This window comes from Maniola jurtina, chromosome 18, assembly GCF_905333055.1.
Source record: "Maniola jurtina chromosome 18, ilManJurt1.1, whole genome shotgun sequence".
NCBI lineage: Eukaryota > Metazoa > Arthropoda > Insecta > Lepidoptera > Nymphalidae > Maniola > Maniola jurtina.
The window spans coordinates 11482098-11500054 of NC_060046.1; positions in this window are offsets into that span (position 1 = coordinate 11482098).

A 17957-nucleotide genomic window follows, 5' to 3' on the forward strand; every position below is an offset into this window, starting at 1 on the left:
ATTACCCACAAAAAGCATTAATCTGCAATTAAGAGGAGCTTGCTTGACTTCCGTTGCGTGAAGTGTTTACCGGACAGGGATGATAAATTGGATTAAGTTTCTACTTTAAATAATTGATATTAATTAAATGATAATTTGAGTAATTACTAATCGAAAAGGAGATTTCTTCGTAACGAGCAAGGGCTGAAAAACAACCGGCCAAGTGCGAGTTAGACTCGCGCACTGAGGGTTCCGTACTCGGGTACTTATTTCCAGCATTTTGCACGATAAATCAAAAACTATTATACATAAAAATAAATAAAGCCAAGCCATCTTTCAAACAACAAAAACGAAATTAAAATCGGTTCATTAGTTTAGGAGCTACGATGCCATAGACAGATACACACGTCAGACTTATAACACTCCTCTTTTTGGGTCGGGGGTTAATAAACAATTTTATTAATAAAACTACCTAAGTATGACTACAATAACACAAACAACTCACACGACTAGTAGTTGAAAACTTCGTGTGAAGTCTCGAAGGAAATTATGAAAAACGTTCCTCGGACAGCTTATCCGATTAGGGTCGGTGAATCAAACTTGTACGGAACTCACTTGGATTTGTTCGAGAGTTTAATCGACTGCCACCACTCATTCCCGCCCGGCCAATTATACTGTTCACTTGACTTGTAGGTGCTGCTGGTTATATTTTTTAACCCCCGACCCAAAAAGAGGGGTGTTATAAGTTTGACGTGTGTATCTGTGTATCTGTGTATCTGTGTATCTGTGTATCTGTGTATCTGTCTGTGGCCTCGTAGCGCCTAAACGAATGGACCGATTTTAATTTAGTTTTTTTTGTTTGAAAGGTGGCTTGATCGAGAGTGTTCTTAGCTATAATCCAAAAAAATTGGTTCAGCCGTTTGGAAGTTATCAGCTCTTTTCTGGTTTTCTTATTACTTTTATCCCAGGACCACCAGAGGTTACGTATTTTCTGACACAGGAAATATGTACGATTGAGTAGTGTTAGTAAGTACTAAGAAAGCATGCCTAGCCTACGTGCTAGCTTGCTTAGACGGCCAATTTTCAGGTATCTGATAATCAAGGTACATAAAACCATTACTTACCTCACGTAAATTCTCCAAACTGATTTTTACGTATATTTTAGGCAATATCCTTAAAAATATGTCGCCAATACTCCCAGACACTTCCCGCGTCGGCCGTATTGCTTTGCAGACGCTTTAAAGCTCCCAAAATAAGTAATTACTTAACTGCACGTAAATTCTGATGCTCCATTTTTATATATGTCCACCAGACAGCTATTTTAAAACCTTTTACAAGAAGACAGACCGATCCAGAGGGCCAATCATCCCCTAAATTCAATTTTAATGCCTCTGTGGGTTTGAGCGCGAGGGCATCATTATCTACGCGCATGAGACTGAGTAAGACATGTATTAGGATATATTGACTTCTCTCTCACTCTCTTATAGTTTACTTATGTCAATTAATTATTAATATTAAAAAAAAAAACAGCTAAAAATTAAAAAAATTGGAGAATTCACGTGAGGAAAGTAATGTTTTTATGTACCTTGATTAACTGATACCTGAAAATTGGCCGTCTAAGCAAGCTAGCAGGTCTGTAGGCATGCGTTCTTAGTACATACTAACACTACTCAATCGTCAACATTTCGTTCGTCAGAAAATACGTGACGGCTGGTGGCCCTGGGATCTTTCACTATTGTAACAGAGGTTCATAATATTATGTCAATTGGCAAATGTCAAGCTGTCAAGATGGACGTTGCTGAGATACATAATTATTTATTTGAAAATAATGTTTTGGAAAACTCCGATACTTTGGATCGTAGGCGCGGAGTTTCTAATTTATAAAATATTATAATCACAGTTAAACGAGAAAACATCAATTCAATTATAATATCCAAAAGTCAACCAAAGGCCACGAACAATCAACCCAAACCCAAACCATAGTCAAACTATTTTTAGGGTTCAGTAGGTATCTGTAGAAAAAAAAGGATGTTGTAGCCTCGACTGTTTTAGTCGCGTAGGTGTGCATGGCACCATTAAATATCGTAGGAGGCGATGACCCTCCGCGCGGCTGAGGTTCCCGCATCGTAGTCGCTTTGTCGCGCAGGTTTGGATGATGCATTAGGCGCACCTTCTTTATATTTTATCTGCTTGAACTCAGCTTATTTATTTTGACAAAATACGTTAAAAATTCATCATCATCAGGATCAACCCATCGCCGGCACTGAGCACAAGTCTTCTCTCAGAATGAGAAGCTACCACACTGGCCAAGCACGTATTGGCACACCTCACGCACCTTTGAGGGAGCATTATGGCCAACTCTTAAGCATGCAGGTTTCCTGACGGTGTTTTCCTTCACCACTTCGTTGTCTGTCTGTGTGTCATCTTTCAAGAGAATCAAAACTTATAAATTGGGTACTTCCCGTTTACGTAGAATCATGAAAGTAAGGTAGCAATATCTTATAGCCCAAGCACTCTACTCCTGTGGCCCAAGTAAACAGAAAAATCCGACAACTGAATTGTCATTACATAAAAAAAAACTTGTACGGAACTCTTCATGTGTGAGGCAGACTCGCACTTGACCGGTTTTTGAAAGTTATGTCAAATAAAAATTTTACATGCAATAACAAACAAAATGAAATACAAGCCACTTTATTCCTTATTTCATAGGGTGAAAGTCGATTTCAATTTAATCGTAGGTATATCTTGAAAAGCGAACTATCATACGACTACGTAAAATGGGTACATTTTTAAAGCAACGACATGTTAGAAACAGATATTTCGTTTTGGTCGTGTTAAACTATGTGAGTCATTCAGATAATTCTTGATTTAGTGATGTTCGGTCAAAAATATTTCATGGAACGTATAATTAACATAACATTGATGTTACTTTTAAAGAGATATTAGCTGCCTTATTGGATTTATATTATTATAGAAATTGGGTTTTAGAATGGCACAAATAAACGGTACCTAATTTATGAATAAAAGTTTAAAAAGCGTGAAATAAAAATTAAATTAAAAATTTACAAAACCCCCGACACATAAACCTCTAAAAAGTAAAAAAATAATAGGTAAGTATGTATGGGCCCTTTAAGAATAGTATAAATAGTAAAGTTTTTATCCAAGCGTTCGTTGCGTCGGGGGACCGCTAAAGACTATTCTTTCTACAACAGATGACTTTCATAGTTTACGATAGGTAGCGGTCCCCTGGCGCAACGAGCGCTTGGATAAAAACTTTACTATTTATACTATTCTTAAAGGGCCCATACATACTTACCTATTATTTTTTTACTTTTTAGAGGTTTATGTGTCGGGGGTTTTGTAAATTTTTAATTTAATTTTTATTAACTGAACCATTTTACTTTAAAATAGGTCTTTAGTTGCATTTCTTTTTACCCGACTGAGGCAAAGCGAAAAGGAAGGGTTATGATTTAAGCAGTCTGTGTATGTATATATGTAAGTATGTATGTTTGTATCCAGACTATGTGTGTTCCACCGTAGCGCCTAAACTACTGGGCGCCGATTTTGATGTACACAGAACACCCCTCTTTTTGGGTCGGGGGTTAAAAATAGAACGTGAAACACTATTAAAATCATTTCAATAAAACTGTGATTCTCCTTAAATTGTTTCAGATCACATTTATTGCATCCAAAAACAAATCTAATTATAACCGTGAATTCGTAATAATCTAAGAAATACCAGTTTTGAGAAGCAAATTAATTGAAAATTTTCTATTAAAAAGGTTTTAATTGCAAAATGAAAAGGTCCTCTTAAATTATTGAAATAAGTAGTAAAGGTGCGTCACCACTTTCCACTGAACTCAATTTTCAGGTATTCACTCTCCAGGTCTTTAAAATATACCCATTCAAAAATTACACTGATCGCCATCCGTTGCTCTGTTGCAACGTGATTGAAGGACCAATCAACAAATAAACACATTTTCGTATTTACTATAATATGGGTAGTGATAGGCCTATCTATAAACATGTATGTATTTAAGACAGTTATTTTCCTCTCTGTTAAACAGGGCTCTCTCCGTCACTTACCTACTCCATACATGCCTCTCGAGCGAACAAAATAGACAGAGATACTGAAAAAAGGTCTTAACAGGGCTCTCTCCGTCACTTGCTCCATACAATCGTAGTTCCAATTTCATTTGAATATTAAGCAACCAAAGTCCATGAAATTTTGCAGACATATTCTAGAAACTAATATCAGCTGTGCCTGTGGTGTTTTAGATTTTTCTAAAAATATGTAGTTTTAAAATTACAGGGGCTCAAATAATTGTATGTGAATTTTTAAAACCGCGTAACTTTGAAACCGAATATTTTAACGGAAATCTGGAAAACTACAGGCATAGATATTAGTTTCCGGAACGTTTCTACAAAATTCGAGTGTGATTGATTAATATTCCAATGAGATACGAAATACGTTTGTATGGAGCGAATCAATTATTTGTGCACGTGCAACATTGCTATTCTTCTTCTCAGTGGAAACGCACCCTAAGCTTGTCTACGGAGGGCCAAGATTAAGTAAAGAGGGAACAAAATTACCTAAATAAACAAAAGCCCTTGTATATTTCATTATGTAAGTACACGGCTAAGGAGAACACGATGGGCGTATTATAATTAAATTCAAGAACAGCATTTTAATAAAAATCCACAAAGTTGTGTATCCTTAAGTTACGTATAACCCAAGCTACATAAAGTAACGTAACAATGGTCTTAAAGCTTTGCCTCATTATATCGCAACTCATTTCTGGCTCACTACTGAGCACAGGTCTCCTCACATAATGAGAAATAGGCATCACGATAGCTAAGTGTGGATTGGCACGCTTAACAAACTTTTGAGAACTTAATGGAGAATTCAGTCTCATGAATGGTTTCCTTATGATGTTTTCCTTTACCGTTAAAGCAAGTCATATCCATATCCATACTAATATTATAAATGTGAATGTGTGTCTGTCTGCTACCTTTTCACGGCCCAACAGCTTAACCGATTCTGACCTTATATCCCGGGGACGGACATAGGCTACTTTTTATCCCGGAAAACCAAAGAATTCCCACGGGATTCCTGAAAACCCATCCGCTTAACCGATTCGTATGAAAGATGCCGAGGTAGCTTGCGTCCATAGATATGTACTTGCGTCCCTGTAATTGACATAGGCAACTTTTTATCCCGGAAAATCACACAGTTCCCATGCAATCTTTAAAAACCTAAATCCACGCGGACGAAGTCGCGGGCATCCTCTAGTACATTATAATAATAATAATAATAACGTTTATTTCAGACCATTATACATAGTCCATATTTATGTGTTAGTAACATTATTTACTTAATCCTATATTAGTAGCTAAACCTAGATCAAAGTGTTAGTAACAATAACTTAAAAACTATGTTAGTTAAATAAAAATAGTTATAATAACTATTTTTATTTAACTTCAATACATGCAGTATTAGTCACTGGAATACGGCCACATCTTCATTCATGCTCATTGAAACGATTAGTCTAATTCGGCTTGATTGGGACTTCCAATAATTTTTAAAGGCATTTTAACTAAGAGCCCAGACAGTGACAAACTAGACCTCATTCAGACTGGAGTGAGAGCAAGGCGGACAGGTTTGATAAACGACGCGCGATTGTGTACCAGTGTCGCGCTATTGTCGTGTCCGTCATCTATCATTGCTAACACCCTCTTGTCGATCGACAAGGACCCTCATTCAATTCCGTGGACAAATCCTCTACATCTAATGATTGCTTTGAAATAAAGGACGAAGTATAACTGTTACTCTCTTTTCAATTCAACCACACTTCATTTAGGGTTGATTTCAACTTAACCGATTGTTCTAGAAGATATCAATGAAACGCTAAATACTTTACCCACAACTGACAGGATTTTTTGCCATATAACAAAGATTAACCTTATTTTTTTATCAGCACAATATTTCATTTCATTGTCTTTAAACATTTGGTACACTTGTATTTCATTTTATATTTGAAATGGGTGTAAAAATGCCTGAAATAAATGACCATTATTATTAATATTATTTAGCCTTCATGACTTCCAAGACTTCCAATGATTTCTTTAAAGGCATTTTAATTTAGAGCCCAGAAAGTGACAAACTAGACCACATTCAGACTAGTGTGAGAGCGCAAGACAGACAGGTTTGTCAAACAACGCGCGATTGTGTACCAGTATCGCGCTATTATGTTCCAGTGTCGCGCTATTGTCATGTCCGTCATTTATCATTGCTAACACCTTGTCGATCGACAAGGACCTTCATTCCCACGACCAAATCCTCTGTATCTAATGATTGCTTCGAAACAAAGGACAAAGTAAAACAATTTCAAGGAATACCTTTCAATCATCACGACCAGTTCATCACATATTATAAATTAACCGTTCGTGTTTGTTCGGGCTTATCTCAGAAACTGCTGTACGGATTTTCATACGATTTTCACCACTAGAAAGAGGAATTATCAAATTCAAATTCAAAGGATTTTTATTCAATTAAACTTTTACAAGTGCTTTTGAATCGTCAAAATAATCTACCACTGGTTCAAAATGCCGTTCCTACCGAGAAGAACCAGCAAGAAACTCGGCGGTTGCTCTTTTCAAGTATTCAATTTACAACAATATGCCATACTGTATACCTACAAGCAAGTGTAGCGCCGTGTATTGCTGGAGTGAGTTCAATCCAAGCTTTTTCCATTTACATAATCTTCGATTGTATAATAAGCTTTTTTCAGGAGCATACTTTTAATACATCTTTATCTAAGAAGGCATATGAAAATTTTACTTGTAACAAGTACGAATCAGTCTCGTCCTCTGAGGGTTGGGTGGGTAGCTTGTAAAAAACATGAGCATACCTACCCAAATAGTTATTTGGTTAAATTCATTGAACCGTCTCGGAACCAAATCCCTTTTAGTTGGGATCGTAAAACTAAGTTTATTTGTAAAGGTTTATTGCTGATTCTTAAAAAACTACGTACTATTGCTGGTTTATTTTATTTTTCTCGAAATGTTCAGGTACATAAACGCTTATTAATTCAGATTTTTCGCTTTCCAAATCCTATAGATTAAAGATTATAGATCCTAAAGAGATTATTTTTCTTATAAGGAAAAATACTTATTTTTTGTAGTTTTTTCTTCATAATTTCAAAAACTGAAGGAAACAAAAATCGATTCCAGCTCTGCAAATGAAGCCACATAACTAAAGTAGCATATTAGTACCCCATTCGAGATTATTGGACGTACTTCGATTTTCCTCGATCGAAGCAGAGCATCATCATGGTCAATCCATCGCCGGCTCACTACAGAGTACAGTTCTCCTGTCAGAATGAGAAAGGTTTTGGCCATAGTCTACCACGCTGCCCAATTGTGGATGGAAAGACGTCACTTTTGTTGTATGGAGAAATCTCAGGCATGTAGGTTTCCTCACAATGTTTTCCTACACCGTTAAAGCAAGCGATGTTAAAACTTAAACTTGCTTAAAACGCAAATAACTTGGAAAAGTTATAGGTGCATACCCGGGATTGAACTCCTAACATCCCGAATAGGTGAAGGTACACTAGGCAGTCAAAGTTTTTACGAGGAAGAGCCGCGGTAGCGTGCTATTATACGCATTAAACTATTGATCAATCTAAATTTTAACCCCACCGACCCAAAAATAGGGGTGTTATAAGTTTGACGTGTGTATCTGTCTGTGGAATCGTAGCTCCTAAACTAATGAACCGATTTTAATTTAGTTTTTTTTGTTTGAAAGTTGGTTTGGCTTGATCGAGAGTGTTCTTAGCTATAATCCAAGAAAATCGGTTCAGCCAGTTGAAAGTTATCAGCTTTTTTCTAGTTACTTTTCGGGGGTTTTTAGTTACTTTACTTGTCGGGGATGTTATAAATTTTTAATTTACACTTGTTATTCCAGATAATTTCAGGTTCTATTTATAGGTTTATAGATTTTATTGTTGACCACATCAATCGAATTTTTCCCAATTTCTGATTTTTCGAAAAAATATCAGTGCCTATCTACAAATTATTCCACATTTATTGTTTTTCGAAGGAACATTTTCCTTTTGCGATTAATTTCCCTAAATACTCATGAAATCGGAACTCAGATTTAACTTATTAAATTCTTAGTAGCATTTTAATTAGAGTGCCGCGTTTAGGATTTCGTTTCAAGAAAATTATTTACCTCTCTGAGCTCTGTTTTAATCTGGTTTTAATTGAATTAAATGCTATTCATTATTATCTGTTTAGATTATTAGGATTTTAAGATTAAGATTTATGGATAATTTAATTATTTATTAAGAAACTAGAGTTAGCTAGGTTTTTATATCATTAATTTACCACATAGATGATTACAATAATTTTATTTTAATCATTTACAATATCTTTTCGTGTTTCGTTTTTTATTTCTCTCTTTGTGATCCGCCTTAATTTTCTTCGCATTTTGATTTATTTAAATACTAGATGATGCCCGCGTCTTCGTCCGCGTGGATTTAGGTTTTTGAAATCCCGTGGGACCTCTTTGATTTTCCGGGATAAAAAGTAGCCTATGTGCTAATCCTGGATATTATCTATCTCCATTCCAAATTCCAGCCAAATCCGTCCAGTAGTTTTTGCGTGAAGGAGTAACACACACACACACACACACACACACACACACACACACACACACACACACACACACACACACACACACACACACACATACAAACTTTCGCCTTTCTAATATTAGTGTGATTAAACCGCTAGTCATAATCCTATTTTTAGTGCGCAAAAACAATGCTGTTATTAAAAATCAGCGTTTGAGGCACGATCACGGAATTACGATTTTGATAAACTGATTTTTTGCAAAGTTGCAAAAAAAAGATGTAAGTATATTTCTTTCTACTTTGTAATTTTATTCAAATTATTTACCTTAATCGAAAGATATAAAACATGTTGTAAAGAATAAATAATATTTAATAAAAATGACAAGTGTAAATTAAAAATTTATAACACCCCCGACGATCCAAAGTATTTGAGTTTTCCAAAACATCATTTTCAAATAAATAATTATGTATTTAGGCAACGTCCATCTTGACAGCTTGACATTTGTCTATTGACATAATATTATGAACCTAACGGTTATCTAACCTTCTTTTCTACAAGAAAACTAGAAAAGAGCTGATAACTCTTAAACGGCTGAACCAATTTTTTTAGATTATAGCTAAGAACACTCTCGATCAAGCCACCTTTCAAACAAAAAAAACTAAATATTGGATAGAATCAGGCGTTACTTTGCGGAAGTTCATGTTTAGCAAGAAACAGTTAAAAATTATTTTGCTATAATCCGCCAACAGTTGGCGGACACACAACACTGTTGGCGGATTATAGCAAAATAATTTTTAACTGTTTCTTGCTAAAAAAAACTAAATTAAAATCGGTTCATTCGTTTAGGCGCTACGATGCCACAGACAGATACACAGATACACAGATACACAGACACACAGATACACAGATACACACGTCAAACTTATAACACCCCTCTTTTTGGGTCGGGGGTTAAAAATAAAACTGCAGAACGTATTGTATTCTCCTTAATAGAATAAAATAGAAAACAAGAGACCTAAAAATTTTGTTGACAAACAAAACACGCTAGCGAACTGTTCAATAGCAACGAAGCATAAAATGGACGAATAAAATTTATCAAACACAATAGACCCATCCGACAATGCTCCGTATTGAACCCCCTACCCTTTCGGACACTTGACATATTCTGTAGAGCACTCGCGCATATCTAGTAAAGCTTGAAACAAACACAACACTTGCCGACAGCAGAGTGAACTTGAGTGAAAGAACTCTCGGTTTGATCCGGGATCTTCGACGATATTAGGCTTATAATGGGTGACGTGAAATCAAAGAAAAATAGGCGATTCATTGGTTGCCTAGCGTCAAATGTAAGAACATTAGACGCCTGCCTGCCTAAATGCATGACGTGATTTCTAATATTCTTCCGAAAAAAATATAACAAAATAGAATTTATACTTTGACGTAAGATTTTTACGCCTTCATTAAGTACGTGTTATCTCCCTGTGTTGGGGACAATACGCAAAGAAAGTTTTAAGTTTTATAAAATAATGAAGGTCTGGCACGAGCTTGCCCATCCTCTATGAGGCAGAAGTTGTAATACAATTAAAGTCAAGTAAAAAGAGTTATTGTTAATAGTGGAAGGGATGAGTCCGCATATAGGTACTGTATGTATTTTATACTGAACGGAAAAATTGACAAGCGAACAAATTGCTTAGTGGCTCAGTATCAGATGGCCTGCTCGTTTGCTCACTATTCATATTGAAAAAGCTATTGCCATCTTGCCGCGCTGTCGCTGCGTGTTCTGTTTATTTCAGCCCTTATTGGTAAAAGCTGGCTAAAAGCTAGCGAAAGTTATTGAATTGAAATATCCCCTTTTGTTATGTTAATAGAGGGTAAAATACTTTTAGCAAGCTTCTATGGCGGTTTTAAATAACCAGAGGCTGTTTTGTCTGATTAATCGATGTTATTTTGCTAAAGAATTGGTAAAAAATACAATTTATGCTTTCAAATGTATATATAATACGCTGAATGAAACCGAAGAGGTAAAATTTTTTTTTTATTTAAGCCTTTTTTCTGATACGACACACTTACACACACACACACACACACAATGACAAAAGCCTTATGGTAAAGGGCCATGCAACTCTCTTATGGCATATTATAACAGGATAGCCATGTTTGGACTTTTCAACAATTTTTGATCCTTTTTTTAAATATTAAAAAAGGCTTTACCTATTTTAAAACGTTTTTTTTTTGTGGATTCGCTAAATATGTATGATAAGTAAGTATAAGTATAAGCGTCATGGGGAAATATAACATTTTAGTACACAAAACAAATTCATATAATATTTAGACATTTCACCATCCACGCGACGAGGCGCCAATGTGTTTATTATAACACCTGCGTACGCGGGAAGATTCATTGGAAAAATTTAATGATTAATCACTTTTCTCCCTCTTCATAAAGTGGATCGTCGCGTAACAGTACGGAAAGTTTTTAGAGATATACATTACACAGTACACACGTATAATATACAGAGTGTTATTACAACGCCAGCAAAAACGATAGTACTGATGATAACTGATAAATCAAAAAATTACTAATAAAATGTGGTGAATATCATAAAAACCGCGAAAATAAAATTAATGAATCTTGTAGTCTTAAAAGTTCGCAATGTATTGCAGACAAAACACCTGACTGTCACTAGAGGTCAATGAACGTTGCGTAGATAGGTGCTGCGTGTATGACAGAGCATTGACCTCGAGTTTCGCACGCTATACATTGCGGGTTTGGGAAATACAAAATCACTAAAACTACAAGTATAAGTCAGATGGTTACTAGTATTAGTTACCGTTTAGGTAATATAATAATATCGCTCGTGGGTACTCGGGGTAAACCATTTTTCTCTAGACTCATATTTTGCACGTTGAGGATGTACCCTTATGTATTTTTTCAAAATTATTCAAAATATGTTTCTTTATAACGGCAATACAGTGATATAATACAATGTTGTGATGTCATATTATAATGTAGTCATATAATCTATCGGCCAAAACGCATTGCTGCAGCAAGAAACACCAATTCAGCCAATCACAATCATTGCCATAAAACAACTTTCGCAATCGACCAGAATTTAATTTCTCAAACAGATCAAGTGCTTTCATTCTATTACAAAAAGCGCGTACAATAAAAGTATGAACGCATTATTAAAAGAGAAAGGCCGCAAAGAACTCAAAGCAGTCCATTGTAGGATTGTTGACAATATGAAGCCTCACTTCGCGCCTTACTCAACAGGCTTTTACACTAAACAATAGAGCCACGGCATTACTTACAGCACGCTTTGTTTCATGAACATGCAGGGTTTTCTTTACGGGTTGTTTAAGGAACAATGTGCCAAATCAAATGAAATTGGAACTACGTTTGTATGGAGCGAGTGACGGAGAGACCCCTCTTAAATCCACGCGAATGAAGACGCGGAAAAGGCTAACACCCGTATTCACAAACGTTTGAGGTCTCATAGTGCCCTCGAACACACAGTGTCCGTTCCACCAATCAGATGACTGTATCACGTCAATTTACAATGATCTGATTGGTGGACCCTACACTATGCGTCCGAGCGCACTGTGAGACCTCATAGTAACGTTTGTGAATACGGCCGTGAGTGTAGCTCATATAAAAAGTAAAATGGGCACTTAAATGTATAACAAGAAACCTACTTGTATGTCCGTGTAAAGCTCTTTATTTCTGTACCCTCGTCAAGCCAAGACGCCCGTTAAGTCGTAGTCACGTGTTAAATTGGGGGATTTCTTTACTTTTTCATGTTTATTTACTGGATAGGTACATATTATGGCTGTATTTTCATTTAGATAAGAATCATGAAAGGATTTTATCAAACTTTTATTCTCAGGAGGTTATTTTTCATAAAATAATTATAAGTTAAAACTGCATGCCTGAGGTCTTTATAATGTTCTCAAAGGTGACTTTAAGAAAAAATCGCGCGATTTTTTTCACAATCATGGAGATACCCGCACTTGCGTTGTAAAATTCGCACATATTTTGAGCCGTATGGAGTTGTATAATGCTAAACGCAACTTCTACCTACGCGACTGTACAACGCAATTTTATGATACAGCATGTTTTGAAAAATCGATTTAAATATGAGAAATTATTTTTCAGGCGACTAAAAGCATAATTTTTTTTTTGGCGGGTAATAGCTAATGGCGGCTAATAAATAAGTACTTAATAAGATAAACTGGCAGTGTTTTAATTTTTTTGCGACAAATGTATTAAATAAGTAGCTAAAGATAAAGTCAGCCGCTAGCCGTAGGTATCGCCTGCAAATTTTAGTAAATTAACTTTCAAGAAGCTTATCCAATTCGAGAGAAACAAATTAAATGTCTAACGTTTCAGATACCATAACTTCTGTTGGCAATAAATCTGAAGTTTAATTAAGCGGGGGTTCAGCATTGACGCTATCAGAACAACGAACACTGAACTGTGTCTGTGAAATGATCTATTTATCTAATCTTTTACGGTAGGGTTTCCTTGGTGCTTATGCAATACACAAGGCATTCAATCTGCGTTCGTTAAACACAGTTTTTAACTGCTGTGACTGTGTCGAGGGATCGAGTGATATCTACAAGGTGTATTCTTTAAAACTTCACAATATATTGCAAAGAAAACATCTGACTGACGCTAGAGCTCAACGAACGTTACGTAAATAGACCACTCAGGGTCAATGCCGCGTGGTAGGTGGGGCATTGACCCGTGTTTAACCCACTATAGAATGCGGCTTTTAAAAATACTTAATCACTAAAACTACAAAATAAAGCAAATGGTTTGTGATAAGGCAGTATATTAATATAATAATAACAAGCCTCGATAGCTCAACGGTTATAGGAGCGGAATGAAACCCGAAAGGTCGGCGGTTCAGACCTCACCCGTTGCACTATTGTCGTATAGGGAACTCGTAGTCATGATTAAAATGACTATAATCTTTAAAAAAAATCGCTAAGTTTTTGCTAGCGTTCTGGTTACACTCTGTATACCTACGGAATATTATAATATGCTGCATAATATGCTGCATAAGCATATGCTATACTTACGCAGCTTTTAGCTTCTTAAGCTGTGTCAAGCGACCGACTGATAATATATCTATAGCTTTAAGTATGACGCTGACGCTGTATTAAATTCTACCTTTAGTAGTATCACCTGGAAGAGATAGCAGTTTTTTTTATTCAGGTTTAGGAGCAAATTCAAATTCAAAATATTTTTATTCAATTAGACTTTTACTTTTAGGTACTAGTACTTTTGAATCGTCAAAAGCATCTACCACTGGTTCAAATTGCCTTTCATACCGAGAAGAACCAACAAAAATCTCGGCGGTTGCTCTTTTCATAAATTTGATAGGATATTTATTCCACTGATTTTGAAAGAGCCACCCCTAGATTTATACCTATGCCATGTAAAAGTAATTGAAGCACAGATTGAAGTCCTGCGCATTGCTGGAGCGAGCTGCAGGTCAAATCCACGCTCTTTTATCATTTACATAATAATTACCACCTACCCCTAAAAATATGTCCAACCTTGATGAAATATTTGAAGTGATACTGTGATAAATACCTACGATACACGAGTAAAATGAAATAGCGAGTAGGTGAGACCTCGACATTCTCGCTCACTGATCTACATAGATGTATCGTATAGACTGATTGCGAATCGCTCTTCATTCCAGACGCTTCTATTTTTTTGACCTTCTCTCGTTCGACTGATTGATTTCCCAAATGATACAACTTGAGAGCAATCGAATCGGACTCACATTCTAAGCGTTGTTAAAAAGACGAGTTTTTTCTATTCTACAAGTACACTCTGTACCTTTTTCGATTCGATACTAGTATTAGTAGTATAAAACAATATTATAGGTAATTTTTAAACACTCATAAAGTTAAACTAGGTACTACTCGTAGGTACTTAAATGTAAAGAAAAAAATGTGGATTTACTCGTATTTCAAGGAACTTTGCTGTTTGAAATTTCGTTTAATATGGGACATGATTTGACTTCATCATCATCATGGTCTATCCATAGCTGGGCCACTACTGAGTATGGGGCTTCTTTCAGAATGAGAAGGGCTTAGGTCAGTAATCCGCCACGCTGGACCAGATACACACACCTTTGAGAACGTTATGGAGAACTCGCAGAGCATGCAGGTTTCTCCGCGATGTTTTTGTTCACCGTTAAAGCAAGTGTTATATTTTAAAAATTGCTTAACATAATCGTTCGATTTATAAATTAGAAATATGAAAGATATTCGCTAGAGATTTCCTTTAGCAAGTCCTACGATGGAAAAATTTTGTTCACAAGATATTCAAAGGAAGTTTCGCAAATCCGTACCTATGCATGAGGCACAGCATAAGCGAATATTCAAAAAGCCATCCGCAGTAAACCTCCGTCAACGCAAAGTTGCTACAAAGTTAGCCATAACGCTTTGAAGATCAACTATTCTAAGCTACTATGTCACACATCATAAGCGAAAGCGTGATTCACTGGGATATTTACCTTTTTATTCAGCCCTTCTCACCTTTGACCTTGTTGTAGGTAGGTATTTATTTTATTCAGGTACGAGTTAGCCCTTGATCGCAATCTCACCTGGTGGTAAGTGATGACAAGATGGAAGCGGGTTAACCTGGAAGGGGTATGGCAGTTTTCATTAAGCCAATGCCCCTTTGGTTCACGGCACGGTTGGTACACGGCTTCGTACCGGAACGCTAAATCGCCTGGCGGCACGGCTTTGCCGGTAAGGTGGTAACTAGCCACGGCGGAAGCCATCCACCAGACCAGACCAGAAATTCAAAAATTATTAAACTCCAAACCCCTACCGGGAATCGAACTTGGGACCTCCCACTAACAAAACCACTGCTTAGGGGGGTCGTCTAAAGCTTGTCACTATAGGTGCACAAGTGTAAATTAATTTATTACACCCCCGACAAGTGAAGGTTACAGTAACTAGAAAAGAGCTGATAACTTCCAAACGGCTGAACCGATTTTCTTGGATTATAGCTCTCGATCAAGCCGCCACCTTTCAAACAAAAAAAACTAAATTAAAATCGGTTCATTAGTTTAGGAGCTACGATGCCACAGACAGATACACAAATACACAGATACACACGTCAAACTTATAACACCCCTCTTGTTGGGTCGGGGGTTAAAAACTGTTCACGTCTCAACACAAGCTGAGTGGCCTGCCTACCTGTGCGAGGTGTTGCACTGTTGTGTAAGACGTTGCTGCCTACACCATGTACCTATAATTACACTAATATTATAAAGGCAAAAGTTTGTGTGTATGTGTGTGCGTGTGTGTGTGTGTGTGTGAGAGTATGTTTGTTACTCCTTCACGCAAAAACTAAATTTGGAATAGAGATAGATAATATCCTGGATTAGCACATAGGCTACATTTTATCCCAGAAAATCTAAGAGTTTCCACGGGATTCCGAAAAACCTAAATCCATGCGGGCGAAGTCGCGGGCATCGGCTAGTATGATATAATATGATATATGCCTCGAATAAACACTGTTTCTATTCTATTCAAAAACCGCTTTGTCGCTACTAAATGCACCACGCCTTAGCAATGTAACGACATTCCGGCACGCGATCTCCGCTGAGCTCACGAACTAAATTGAGATACCTATTGAACACGTCAAAAGAGCAGCCGCGCCAACGCTTCCAACGTATTCCAACAACTCTTTTATACAGCTTTTTCCTATGAACTGGGGGGAAAAGTCATATGTGAATTCCAAATTTTGTATTAAATATAGTTTTTTAAGTATTCAAAGTAAGTTAAAGTTCCATGCAAGTACGAGTATGTATACGTGCCACAGTTTGAGACGAGAGCAATTTTTGAATATCGGTGAAAGGCTGGAAATTCCGAAGAATCTCTAAAACTATTTTTTTTTGCATTTTTAAGCGAAAACCCTAATAACAATTTTCGGAATTTCCCAAGTTAAACCTGGGTAGAATTGCCAATAAACCTTTTTTAGTAAATGTCATAAAATTCTAATCCCAGTTGTTTAGGCTGTGCGTCAGTTAATCAGGTATTTTCGTGTGCATAGAAGATAGCAAGATATTCGCGCTACTAGTAATTCAGTTCCTCATTTCTACACAAAACTCAAACTAATCAGGTTTTAATCATGACGTTACTACCTAACTTTACCTAATAACCTAATAATAATTACTTAAAGTGCTTATCTAGTTATTCTTGGATACACAACTGAAGTTAGTTAAGAGTCTGAGTTGAATAAGTTAAAAGATTTAAAGGTTAAACATAATATTCAAATTTTTTAACTAGTTTCCAAATTACCTTTAGTAATTAGTTTTCCTTAGAACAAATTCATGCATCCAAAGTGTGAGTGGAAGCGGCAAATTGAAGTTTTGTACCCAAAAAAGAGGTCTTAATGACCTTTGCCTGCTGCCTTGTATTATGCAAGTTTTAATTACTTTAACCTCTTGGGAAATTTCGAAAAATCTTAGCGGAAATAAAACGTTAATTCACAAACTTCCACAGAAAAAGAAATGTCATTTTTTTTGTGAATTATATTAAGCTTTTTTTAATCAACTTCTCCGAATATTATGCTAAGTTTTGTACTTGTGTATCTTTACAAGTGTAAATTAAAAATTTATAACACCCCTGACAAGTGAAGGTTACTGTGTATCTGTCTGTGGCTTCGTAGCTCCTAAACTAATGAACCGATTTTAATTTAGTTTTTTTGTTTGAAAGGTGGCTTGATCGAGAGTGTTCTTAGCTATGATCCAAGAAAACCGTTGCAACCGTTTCAAAGTTATTAGCTCTTTTCTAGTTACTGTAACCTTCACTTGTCGGGGGTGTTATAAATTTTTAATTTACACTTGTGCAAGTATGTTTTCACCCTGCATACCCGCCAATGGACCGGTTTAACCGTCATTTATCTGTGGTGCATTTTGAACATTTTGCCGTGTTTCAAATTACGTGTGGAATTAATCAGAGTTTAAAGCGATTTGTTCAACAAGCTACCATTTGCAATGTCGGCGTGTAAAGAATGACATTGTACACGAATTAGGCTGTACTCACACTGGCTTGGTGTTATGCAAAAGTGAAGTTTTGAGAAAATCTCAAAAATTGTTACCGAGTCAACCGGGGACCCGAGAGCTGACAGCTAAGTATCTTGGGCAAAGAATTAGTTCGGCCATCCAAAGGTCTAATGCTGCCAGCATCTTGGGTACAATGCCTCGCTGCGGTGGTCTCGGTGAGGGTTTAGATTTAATTTAATTTATTTTAGTTTTTGATTATTTTTTTAGTTTTAATTTAGACTAGCTGTGCCCGCGACTTCG